Source organism: Felis catus, chromosome E2, assembly GCF_018350175.1.
Source record: "Felis catus isolate Fca126 chromosome E2, F.catus_Fca126_mat1.0, whole genome shotgun sequence".
Lineage (NCBI taxonomy): Eukaryota > Metazoa > Chordata > Mammalia > Carnivora > Felidae > Felis > Felis catus.
In genome coordinates, this window is record NC_058382.1 from 57,353,921 (window position 1) to 57,366,038 (window position 12,118).

The window sequence follows — 12,118 nt, forward strand, 5'->3', positions numbered from 1 at the left end:
CACCCGGCCGGCAAACGACCTAGCTGGGCACTCCAGCTAGGTTTCTCCGACTGCAGAGATTTTAAATTCCTGGGTCTCTGCACACAGGCTGCTATATGGATCGATGGGTTGATTTTTAAGTTACTTGAATTGAAAACAAAAAAACCAAAGCGATGTAAAGAAAACAAAAACATTTGGCGAAAATGTTTTAGCAGTAAGAGTGATAATAATAATAATAATAATAATGGTGAAAATGCTTCCCGCCTCTCCAGCGCGCTTTTGAAATGTACTCAGATGTGTATGTTGACTTTGCAGCCTCTAGGGGACCCTCTAGGATAAATCTACAGGATTTTCAGGCCGGGAGCATGGGTGGGGGGAGACTGGGGGTGGGGGGCGGGTAAGGGAGGGGTTACTAGCAGCCGAAATGACAAAAGTATCCAAAAAAGCCCGTGCACTTGGTGAAGCCAGCGTGGGTGGGTGACCCAGGAACTTTCTCCGGAGCTTTGCAAGAGTGTAAGCTTTGCGTCCTGCATGATAGGAGAGCCCAGAGCGCTGGATTCTTGCAAAAGCATACTGGGGTCGTTGCACTTTGTTTGTTTGTTTCTTCCTTTCCAGCATAATCAGTCATTTAAGAATAAAATTCCCGAAACAGTGCCCTGGGCGAGCTCAGGAGAATACAACATTGCAGTGGCCTTCTGACTGGGGAAGGGGAGCCTCACAGTTAAATTCACTTCTTCATGGAAGAGATCGGATAAAAAAGCTGGAGGAAGCTATTGGTTTTTCCTCCCAAAGAATGACAGACCACAAGTCCAAACGCTTTGCTTGTATGTTGCTTAAACGTTTGCGCATTTACAAAGTAGCGAGTTGTAAAGGAACCTCCTCGAGCGCTCTGGCACCAGCGTGGGAGACCGCAGAGCCCTGTAACTAGCAGTCCTCACATAATCTCTGTCTTTCTGAAGCGTCGTGTGGCCTCAGCGTGGATTGGATGGATGTAGGGTTCGGTCATTTTGCCGAGGTCCGTTTCTCTACCCACGTGCCGCGCAGTGAGTCCTGTGAAAGGAGTTGGAGGTGGGTTTGCCGACGCTGTGATTCCTTTTTCTATTTTTTCTTTCTTTCCATGCTTTGGTTTTTTTGCATCAAGCTGGGTGTTTTGCAAACACTCCTGATGTGTAGTTGGTTGTGATTAGGTTTTATAGGCTGTCCAGGTGTGGCTGGTGGCCACGCGGCCAGGTGTGAGGATGATGTAACAAACAGGTGCTGGGGGGAACTTGATCTCTGCATCAAAGTGGACTTCCTTCCTCCAGATCTTTTCCGAGGGCGCCCCCACCCCCCCCCCCCGCCAAGGGCGCAACAGGTCTTTAACCTGCCTGTAGGTATGTTGGGGGGCTCACCCACCCGGTTGTGGACCAGGATGTTCTCAGCAGGACCCCGAGTGGCGTGTGATGGGTGACCTGGAGGTGGGGAGTGGCGGGGAGGCTGGCGACCCAGGCCGCCGGCGGCAAAGGCTGGCTGAGAAACAGAGGGTCTGGTCTCTCAAGGCGCCCTGTGCAAACCCAGATTACACTAAATGTACATGGGGGTGTGGTGAGAGTGGAGGCTGGCAGGCGAGATACCTGTTGACTGCCAGCTCGGCTCAGAGTCTGAAACCTTCTTTGCTCTCACACTTACCCCCCACCCCGATTTTGAACCCCTTTTTTTTTTTTGGCCAAGAAAAATTGAAAAAGAGGCAGAGTGTGCTCACAGCGACCATTTCCACGCGATCGTAACTGTCTTTTATGAGCACTTGTAGGCAGCGTTCTGGACGGCCGCCGAGCCTCCCAGCCACTTTGCCCGGTCACCTCACCTATGATACTAATTATCACTGAGCACTTGCTGTGCCTTCTTTCGGGTCTCTCTGCACTGAGGTCAGCTTTATTACTATAGTCATAAGATAGATGATCGGTTAAGTGTCTGACTGTCGGTTTCGGCTCAGGTCATGATCTCACGGTTTTGTGGGTTCAAGCCCTGCATCGGGCTCTGTGCTGGCAGTGTGGAGCCTGCTTGGCATTCTCTCTCTCCCTCTGCCCCTCTTGCACTCTCTCGTTCTCTCTGAAAATAAAAAAACTTTAAAAAAAAATGAGATAGATGAGGACATCGAAACTCACAGGGGGGGCCAGGTGCTAAGGGTTACAGGTGGAGTAGAAGACGCACACACTCCCAGCTCCCCTGGCGCCCCCTCCTGGTGGGCAGAGATAGGTACCGGGCTGCTTAACGGCGGGTGGGTAACACCCGGGAGGGGGAGGGCTGCTTACTTTCCTACGAGTGGCCAAGATCAGAGTGGCGTGCTGGGAGAGGGACAGAGCTCACAGGGGCTCTGGGCAGAGGGGGGTGAGGTGCAGGGGTTGGTGTGAGAAGGGTGAGGTCGCAGAGGTGAACCACGAAGAGCCTCTGGGCCCTCATGAAGAGTTTGGGCTGTATCGCTAGACAGGGAACCATTGAAGGGTTTTGAGTCAGGGCATGACGGTCGTTCATTCATTCACAGATGAGCCAAACATTAGGAGCGCAGCAGAGAAAACACGCGGTCAGGCTCGCGTTGTGACGATATCACCCTTGGGTTGCGGGAAGACAGTGCGCAGGAGGCAGTTCTGAGGCGTGCGCGCACCCACACGCATACACGTTAGGGTTTCCCAAAATAGAACAAGAGGACTTGTTGAAGAAATGTCTTACAGCCTTCCGGTGTCACCTTAAGTCGTTTGTGCCACAAGGCGGCTTAAATAGGTATAAGCATAGGGGCGCCTGTGTGGCTCCGTCAATTCAGCATCTGACTTCGGCTTGGGTCACGATCTCGCAGCTCACCAGTTTGAGCCCATGTTGGGCTCTGTGCTGACAGCTCAGAGCCCGGAGCCTGCTTCAGATTCTGTGTCCCTCTTTCTGCCCCTCCCCTGCTCACGCTTGTGCGCTCTCTCTCTCTCTCTCTCTCTCTCTCTCTCTCAAGAACAAATAAACATTAAAAAAAAAGTATAAAACTTGCAGTAAACGTAGCTGTGTGCGTATGATGTAACTCAACAAATCAAACGGAGTTTATAATGAAATCATAAAGTACAAATGAAGCGACTGAGGTTTGATGTGACTGGTGATGTTTTATTTAAACACAACCGCTGACGTTGAATGATTGTATTAGTCGTCTGTTGCTGTTTAACAAATTACTCCAAAACGCAGTAGCTTAAAACAACAAGCGATTATCTAGTGGTTCCTGTGGGTCAGAAATCTGGGTGTGGCTCAGCCGGGTGCTCCTGGCTCTGGTCTCTCGTGAGATTGCTGTGCAGTTGTTGGCTGGGGATGTGGTCTCATCTGAAGGCTCATGTTGTGGCAGGGGAAGGATTCCCTTCCAAATTCATTCTTTTTTTTTTTTTTAACGTTTATTTATTTTTGAGACGGAGAGAGACACAGCATGAACGGGGGAGGGGCAGAGAGAGAGGGAAACACAGAATTGGAAGCAGGCTCCAGGCTCTGAGCCATCAGCCCAGAGCCCGACGCGGGGCTCGAACTCGCGGACCGCGAGATCGTGACCTGAGCCGAAGTCGGACGCTCAACCGACTGAGCCACCCAGGTGCCCCCCAAACTCATTCTTGAGGCTGTTTATAGGCCTTGGACTTTTACTCTATGGGTCTGTCCACAGAGCTGCCTCATGGCTCAGCAGGTAGCTTGCCCACGAGTGAATGATCCAAGAGAGATTGAAAAAGCAGCCACGAAAGCCTGGAAGCCACAGGCTTTTTATAACCCAACCTTGGAAGTGACATCTTTTTTTTTTTTAATTTTTTTTAACATTTATTTATTTTTGAGAGAGAAAGAGACAGAGCATGAGCAGGGGTAGGGGCAGAGGGAGACACAGAATCCAAAGCAGGCTCCAGGCTCCAAGCTGTCAGCACGGAGCCAGACGCGGGGCTTGAACTCATGAACCGTGAGATCATGACCTGAGCTGAAGTCAGATGCTTAAAAGACTGAGCCACCTAGGCACCCCGGAAGTGACATCTTAACACTTCTGCCGTGTTCTGTTCGTTAGAAGTGAGTCTGGGGGCCCCTGGCTGGCTCCGTCAGTAGAATATACGATTCTTGGGGTTGTGAGTTCGAGCCCCACATTGGTGGAGATTACTTAAATAAGTAAAATTAAAAATATATAAAGAATGAGTCTAGGTGTAGCCCATGCTTGAGGTGGGACAGGAGAAGGGGGTTGGATTCCATAAGGGCGTGAATCTCAAGAGGCAGGGGGTAGAGACTGTCCACCACAACGGTGGAAAGGAGTAGCTTCTTACACGAGATCAGTCACATAAAAACCAGAGCCACGCCTGGGACGTAGTCTGCTCAATAGTTCTCTCTTTTTCTTACTGTTTTCATTAGTCTTGAATTCTAGTCTTGATTTAGGCCCCTTTTCAATTTTGGGTTTGATAATGCCCAGGCTGAGAATGTCCGATTACACGTATGTGTGCAAAATGGCATTTAAATCTGTCGAGAGTCTCTTTGCTAGTTTGGGATAGCCAGCCTCTTCCTTAAGCACAAGGGACAGCAAGCAGCCTATGAATGTCTGTTTTCAAGGCTGTCCCGTGGTAACCGTAGAATTGGCCCATGCACTTGAAGGTGAGGTGAGTCTCGGCCAGTGGGGGGCGAGAATATCCGTTGCTTTGTGTTGGCTACTATACTTGGTGCTTCTCAACCCTGGCAGGTAGCTATGCCCCCCAGACTGGATTCAGGTCAGGCTCTGCTTACAATGTGGTGACACCACTCCGTGGTTCGGTACTTCTGAGTTGACTTGTCCATACCGTCTGCTGGGTCACGATTCTGTTCTCCTGCCAGTTTTCCTCTCTGAGCCACTGAGAAACTTTCATCCCTGCGGGGTGTCATGTGACTCTTGTCACCGATGCACACGTGGGCCCTAGTGTGGCATAACAGTGCTTTGTCATCGATTGGCCCCCAATGGTCTCTTTTAAGTAGGGCAATCATTAGAACACATCGTCAAAGTTCGAAAGTTCTTAGAAAACCGTGGGCTCTTGGGAATATGTCTGCAGATCCCATCCTAGAAACTCTGCCCCAAATCCCAAGGTCTTGAGACTTGTTATTAGGGGTGGCAGATCCCAAATCTCCAGAGCTCCTCAGGGGAAGGGGCTAGAAGGCTCGTCGGTGGCTGTCTTCTCTCTGGGTGTATCGGTCCAAATGTCCTGTTCTTGGTAGGATACCAGTCATATTGGATTAAGGCCCATCCGAACGATTTCACTTTAATTTAATCACTTCTTTGAAGGGCCTCCCTCTGAATACAGTCGCCTTCTGAGGTACTGGGGGCTAGAACTCCAACATATGAATTTTGGAGGGACGCAGTTCAGCTCATGACACTATGTTCCTTGTAGAATCTTGAAGGGTATTGGTGGGGAGGGGCTGTGGGTCACAGTGGGAAAATATGTAATCTTCTGTTGAGGTTATAGACACTCTTGAAGTTGTACTATTAACCTCACCCACCTGCCCTACGTCACCGGGTAGAAAATGGGTGGACTGGTTTCTTCCAGCTCCGCCATTTTCCCCTTGACCTTCCATTGGTAGGGAGGGAAAAGAGCCCACCTAATCACTTGTTTGGCCCGCCTTGAAACTCAAGTGCTTGATGGGAAAGAAGGGCTCAGGATAGACTTGAAGCACCTGGAACAAAGGCAGATGCTCCACAGAATCATTCTTTATCTTTCAAACCCTGAAAACCAAACCACCGTGTTAATTCTATCTGGTCATTTCACCCCCTGGCCCCAGGATCCTCCTGTCTGTCTCTCCGTCAGGACTGAGCTTGGGGGTCCTTGTGGGCAGGGGGAAAGAACATCGGCCCAGGAGACCACTCTCCACCAGGAGATCTTGGTTAGGGCTTGAACTGGGACCGGAAGCCCAGAGTTCCCGCCCGGGGTCCGTTACTTACGGCAACATGAGTTTAAGCGTATTTACTTAATCTCTCCACTTTCAAAAATTTTTTTTTCAACGTTTTTTATTTATTTTGGGACAGAGAGAGACAGAGCATGAACGGGGGAGGGGCAGAGAGAGAGGGAGACACAGAATCGGAAACAGGCTCCAGGCTCCGAGCCATCAGCCCAGAGCCCGACGCGGGGCTCGAAGTCACGGACCGCGAGATCGTGACCTGGCTGAAGTCGGACGCTTAACCGACTGCACCACCCAGGCGCCCCTAATCTCTCCATTTTCAAATGTCCTTGCCTGAAAGTGTGGACATTTGTTGTAAGAATCGGTAAAAGTGTGGGAATCCCTTTCTGCCTTCAAGGTTCCTCGTCAGTGCGTTTCACTGGCTTTCTGTGAAGAAGATGAGATTAGGGAATGTATGCACATACTCAGCACACTTCTTTGCTCACGAGTATGCCCGCCTTCAGGGAATGTAGTCATTAAAAAAGGATCAGAAAATAAACGAGAAGGTTTAAAACTCTTTGTACATGCCTGGTCCAAAAAGCGATAATTTTTATTAAAACCCTTTGTACAATGCTCAGTTCAAAAGGTGACAGTAATTTTGGGGGCGCCTGGGTGGCTCGGTTGGTTGAGCATCCAACTCTGGATTTTGACTCAGGTCATGATCTTGCAGTTCATGAGTTCAAGCCCCTTGTCCAGCTCCTCACTGACAGTGCAGAGCCTGCCTGGGAGTCTCTCTCTCTCTCCCCCTCTCTCTCTGCCCCTCCCTGCTCACACTGTCTCTTTCTCTCTCAAAATAAATAAATAGACTTCAAAAATTTACAAAAGTGATAGTAATTTTTAAAAAATATTTATTTTTGAGGGAGAGACAGAGCGTGAGGAGGGGAGGGGCAGAGAGAGAGAGGGAGACACGGAATCCGGAGTGGGCTCCAGGCTCCGAGCTGTCGGCACAGAGCCCGATGCTGGGCTCGAACTCACGAACCGCGAGATCATGACCTGAGCCGCAGTTGGACGCTTAACTGACTGAGCCACCCAGGCGCCCCAAAGCGATAGTTCTTTTTCTGAAGAGTCTCTCACTGTCTTGCAGTCTGACTTGGGTCAAGTGCACGGCCCTGCACCCGGAGAAGTGCTCCGTGGTAGGGGCAGGAAGGACCGGGTACACAGTGCGCGGGGCCCAGCACAAAAGGACAATGTGGGGGAAAGGACCAAGAATTTCAAGATGACGGCGGCAGGGCATTGCCTGAAACACACGCCCTCCTGGGCGCGCCCGTGGGGCTGGCCCCGGTGGGGGTCATTGGCGTGAAGTCATGAGTGGGACGTGCTAGCAAGTTCTTGCTGTTTGGTGTCCCTCCCTTCAGCCCCCGCATAGACCATCCTTCTGGCTGTCCCCGCTTTAGTCGATTGTTCCTGTAGGGCAGCTGCTGTCCAGATGCGGTCTGGTCCCAGCGGTCTGAGTCTTTACAAGCCCGTGCGTGGTTCCGATGCTCACTTGAGCTCCTTGGACAGCTGTCCTCCTGTTTAAAAAGGCTGACCCTACCGAGTGGAGTTTATGGTCTGGTGGGGTCGTGGGTGGTGAATGGTAGGGACTACTGCAACCTGGCTGCAACCCTGGAGACTTCCCGGAGGAGGTGGCAGCCCTTTGGCGAGCTGAGACTTGCACCCAAGCTACTACGGATTGCCCCAAGCCCAGCTCGCCTCCCTCCTCTGGTCTGGGAGGTTCCTGTTGCCCAGGTGGATTCTGCAGTTAGTTTCATTCTCCAGGGTCAGGAGTCCTCTCACTGTCCCCCTCTGTCCTTCTCTCTGCCCCTCCCTCCCCCAAATTCCAGCACCGAAATGCGAGCACGAGGAAATGCCTTCCTGGACCATTGAATTAGGCTAATATTAGTTACTGTTTTTCACTTACCTTTTGTGAACCAAGAGCCTTACACATTTTTCTTCCCTCCCCCTTTCTCCTTTCTAAAGGATTTCTTTCCCCCCATAAACCACAATAAAAAGGTGCACATTATGAACTTCCTCCTTCTCTGGGCGCTTTTCCTCTCCTCCTCAGCGGGGGGTGGAGGGAGGTACTGTTTGAATCTTATCAGGTGGCAGCAGTCAGAGGCGTGGCCCCTTGCTGTGCAGCCCTGAGAGGCTGTGGTCAAGAGCGCTGAAGCCCACAGCCCAGCCCCCCCCCCACCCCGGGGGGGGGGGGCAAAATGACCCGGAGCCAACTCAGTGTTCTGTACAGCGGGGTGTTGTGACGGGGTGAAGGCAATGATTCAGTACGTATAAAGCATTTAGGGCAGGCCCTGATCTCAGTAATTATTATTTATATGCAACTACACAAGTGTCTCTTTAAAAACACAGACATAAAATCACACTGTGCACGCCGTCTGGCCCCCCGCCCCCCAGCCTCTCCATGCAGTAGATACAGATCAAGAACGTTCTTCTTCAATGGCTGCGTAGACATTTCTATTTCACCCGCCCCCGACTGATGGGCATTTGGGTGGTTCCCCCCCCCTTTTTTTTAATTTTTAGAAGAATGTCCCAGTGAACATCTACGGGTGCACCGTGCTGTGATGAATCCTTATAAAAAATCCCTGCAGAAATCTGAGGTTTAGGAAGCGAGGCACCTTCCCCGGGGTCACGCGGCCGTCCCAGGAATTCGGACCCGCGTCAGGTGTAAGGGATGCTTGAGTTCTCCTGACCTCCTCCAGCCCACGTTTCTCTTCCATAAAGTTACTGCTGTCCTCACCGTGATTAGTAAGTGTTTCATGGAGAGTCATGTTGAGGCTGTTTCTCATACCTTCCCACTCTGGTGTTAGCGTCTGTGGGGGGTCCCTGCCCAGATCGATGACACCTCCAAGAGGAGCTGATCTGCTAGTTCTGTCCCTCGCTCATTGATCCCTTGGTGTTCAGGCCGGAGGGAGCGCCGCCCCCTCGGAGTGCCCATTCATTCATTCATTCATTCACTCATATTATCATGAATTCCTATTTGATAAGGGGCGCCAACATTTGTTACCATCGTTTTTAGTTGGATGTCCCCGGTCTGGCCAGTAGGAGCATCTGCAGGGTGACTGCCGTGTCCTCTGGATGTTTTTTCCATTGCTCTTGGAGCCCGTCCTTGTTTTCTGGCGTCACAAGAAATTCCAGGCTCATTTGGCACTTTCCCAGCCCCAGTCCTGGAAGCAGCCATTTCTCCACTCTTTTTAGTGGAAGAATGGAATTTAGAAATCAGGATCTGAGGGCAGGTGGCTCATGCCACTGGGGTGTTATGGCTGCCGAGTCCTCTCAGAAGGGTGTGTGTGTGTGTGTGTGTGTGTGTGTGTGTGTGTGTGTGTGTGTATGTACACTGTGAGATCAACATTTGCTTGTATAGCTCTGTCTGTGTGTACTATATATATAGAGAGAGAGAGAAGAGAGAGATGTAGATATAGTCCTATATACCCTAACCACGTGGATATATATATCTCCGTAACCTAACCTTGTATATATATCCCTATATACCCTAATCTCTCTCTATATATCCCTATGTACCCTGACCACATAGATATATATATCTCCATACCCTAACCCTATATATATATATATATATATATATCCCTATATACCCTAATCCTTTATACCCTAACCCTATATATATATATAAATATATATATATATATATATATATATATATATATATCCCTATATACCCTAACAACATATATACATATATCTCCATACGCTAACCTTATATATATATATATCCCTATATAACCTAATCTCTCTCTCTATATCCCTATATACCCCTAACCTATACACCCTAACCCTATATAATATACCCTATAACCCTAAACTCTCTCTATATATCCCTATATACCCTGATCTCTCTCTCTCTCTCTCTCTCTCTCTCACACACACACACACACACACACACACACACACACACACACATATATATATCCATACCCTAACCCCAATCCCTATATACCCTAACCCTTTATACCCTAACCCTATATATATATCCCTATATACCCTAATCTCTCTCTATATCCCTGTATACCCTGACCACATAGATATATATATCTCCATACCCTAATCCTATATATATCCCTATATAACCTAATCTCTCTCTATATATCCCTATATCCCTAACCTATACACCCTAGCCCTATATAATATACCCTATATACCCTAATCTCTCTATATATATCCCTATACACCCTGATTATATATATATATATATATATATATATATATATATATATATATATCTCCATACCCTAACCCCAATCCCTATATACCCTAATCCTTTATACCCTAACCCTATATATATATCCCTATATACCCTAATCTCTCTATATATATCCCTATATACCCTGACCACATAGATATATATATTTCCATTTCCTAACCCTATATATATACACACACACACATATATATATCCCTATATACCCTAACCCTTTATACCCTAATCCTATACATATATCCCTATATACCTTAGCTCTCTCTATATATATCCCTATATACCCTAATTCTTTATACCCTAACCCTATATATATATATATATATATATATATATATATATATATATGTATCCTTATATACCCTAATCTCTCTCTCTCTATCCCTCTATACCCTGACCATAAACAAACAAATAAGTAAATAAGTCCATAGATCCCATCCAATCCCTTGAATACCCCGGGGCTGGTGCCCCTCCATGTTCCCAACTCCTGATACCAGTGAGAGTGGTCGTGTCGACTTAGTGCGCAATCGCCCTGCCTGCACCCAGTCTCCTCACCTTCCCGCCGCCCCCGCCTCCCGCCCGGTTGTGTCGGCCACCGCCCGGCTTGGGGTCTCCTCATTTGGTCCCTGACTGCACTGGCCATCCTCGCAAAAGCGGCATCTCATTTTGTCCCGTCGGTCGTGCTTTGTTGTCTGGGGTGACACCACCGTCTCACACGCACCGCAAACCCTGCCTAGGCGTACTTCCAGGGCCTGGAACACACATCTGAAACCCATGGCGACCTAAGGCTGGAACTGGAGAAGCCCCGCATCAGCAGTCCCATCCAGTGCGTGGGGATCATTCCCGTCTCACAGAGGAGACAAGCTCAGAGAAGTCAAGGGCCTGGCTGAGGGTTGCACAGCAGGTTGCGGGGGAAGTGGGGCCCCCCGATCAGTGAATCTCGGTGAGTCGAGTCGGGGGCCAGGCAGCGGTCCCTCCGCCCAGTTGGCTGATTTAGGGTTGTTTCCCCCTAACATCCAAGAGTACTGGGCAGGCCCCGTGGGGTTACCAGCCTCCCTTTGCTCTGTGCACCCCAGGGGGTTGCCCTCCCCACCCTCCAGCGCGTCTCCTAGGTCTTGGGTTCCCCAGGTTCCTTTCCTTTCGCCAGGAAACCCCCTTCCCTCCTGCACGGGCTCTGCCCCTCTCAGGCTTGGTCTGCAGGCTTTTCCCCCTTTGAATCAGCAACCTATGCAGGTGACTCATGATTCAGGAGGCGACAAAAGGGAGGCTCTCTGGGCCGCCCCACCCCAAGGACAACCAGCCTGTTTCTATTCCCTTCCTGTCCTACCCAGGCTAGCTGCTTACTCCCAGTCTCGTGCACCTTTTTGCCTTCTCTTGTTAGTGGCACCACCCCTTGGGCAAACCGCCTGGCAGGGGCCCCTATAACTCAAGGCAGGTGTACCTCCGAGCCCGCATTTCCCTTCTGGGTGTGTTCCCCGGAGAGATGAGGGCTCACACCCACTCAAAGACCTACACACGATGGCATGGCTCGCGGAAGGCGTTGTGTGTGAAGGCCGGACCAGACGCACCCGACATGCCCAGCCACGTGCAAATGGTTAAGTGAATTGCGGCCCGTCTGGGCCACGGAATACTTGAAATAGGACCGGCCATCTAAAGACGATGCGTGACAGTTTTGTTTTTGATTTTAATCCACGTCGTACGTGCGGGGAGAGACACGGGCGAGTCTCACCGCAGTAACATTGGGTGAGAGGGGCCAGACACAGGAGGACAGCTGTATGGTTTGTGTTCATTTACGTGGGGCTCCAAAATACAACAAATCCACGCTGGGGGAGATCGAAACGTTGCTCATCTTTTGAGGAGCTATGAACCGAGAGCGGGCACGGGGCAGCCTTCTGGCTGCTAAAGAGATCGGCACGGGGTCCCCGGGGGAACCTGTCTGCGAGAATGCATTCAGGTGCACACTCCCTAACTGTGCACCCGACTGCGTACAGGACATACTTCAATATATGT

The 12,118-nt window shown here is 49.9% G+C and overlaps 1 protein-coding gene across 2 annotated transcripts in view; it reads left to right on the forward strand.

Annotated features, from left to right (window-relative positions):
- The window catches only part of ATP2C2 (ATPase secretory pathway Ca2+ transporting 2), a 63,756-nt gene that overhangs the window by 470 nt on the left and 51,168 nt on the right, over positions 1-12,118 (forward strand). The gene's annotated exons all lie outside the window — the stretch shown is intronic.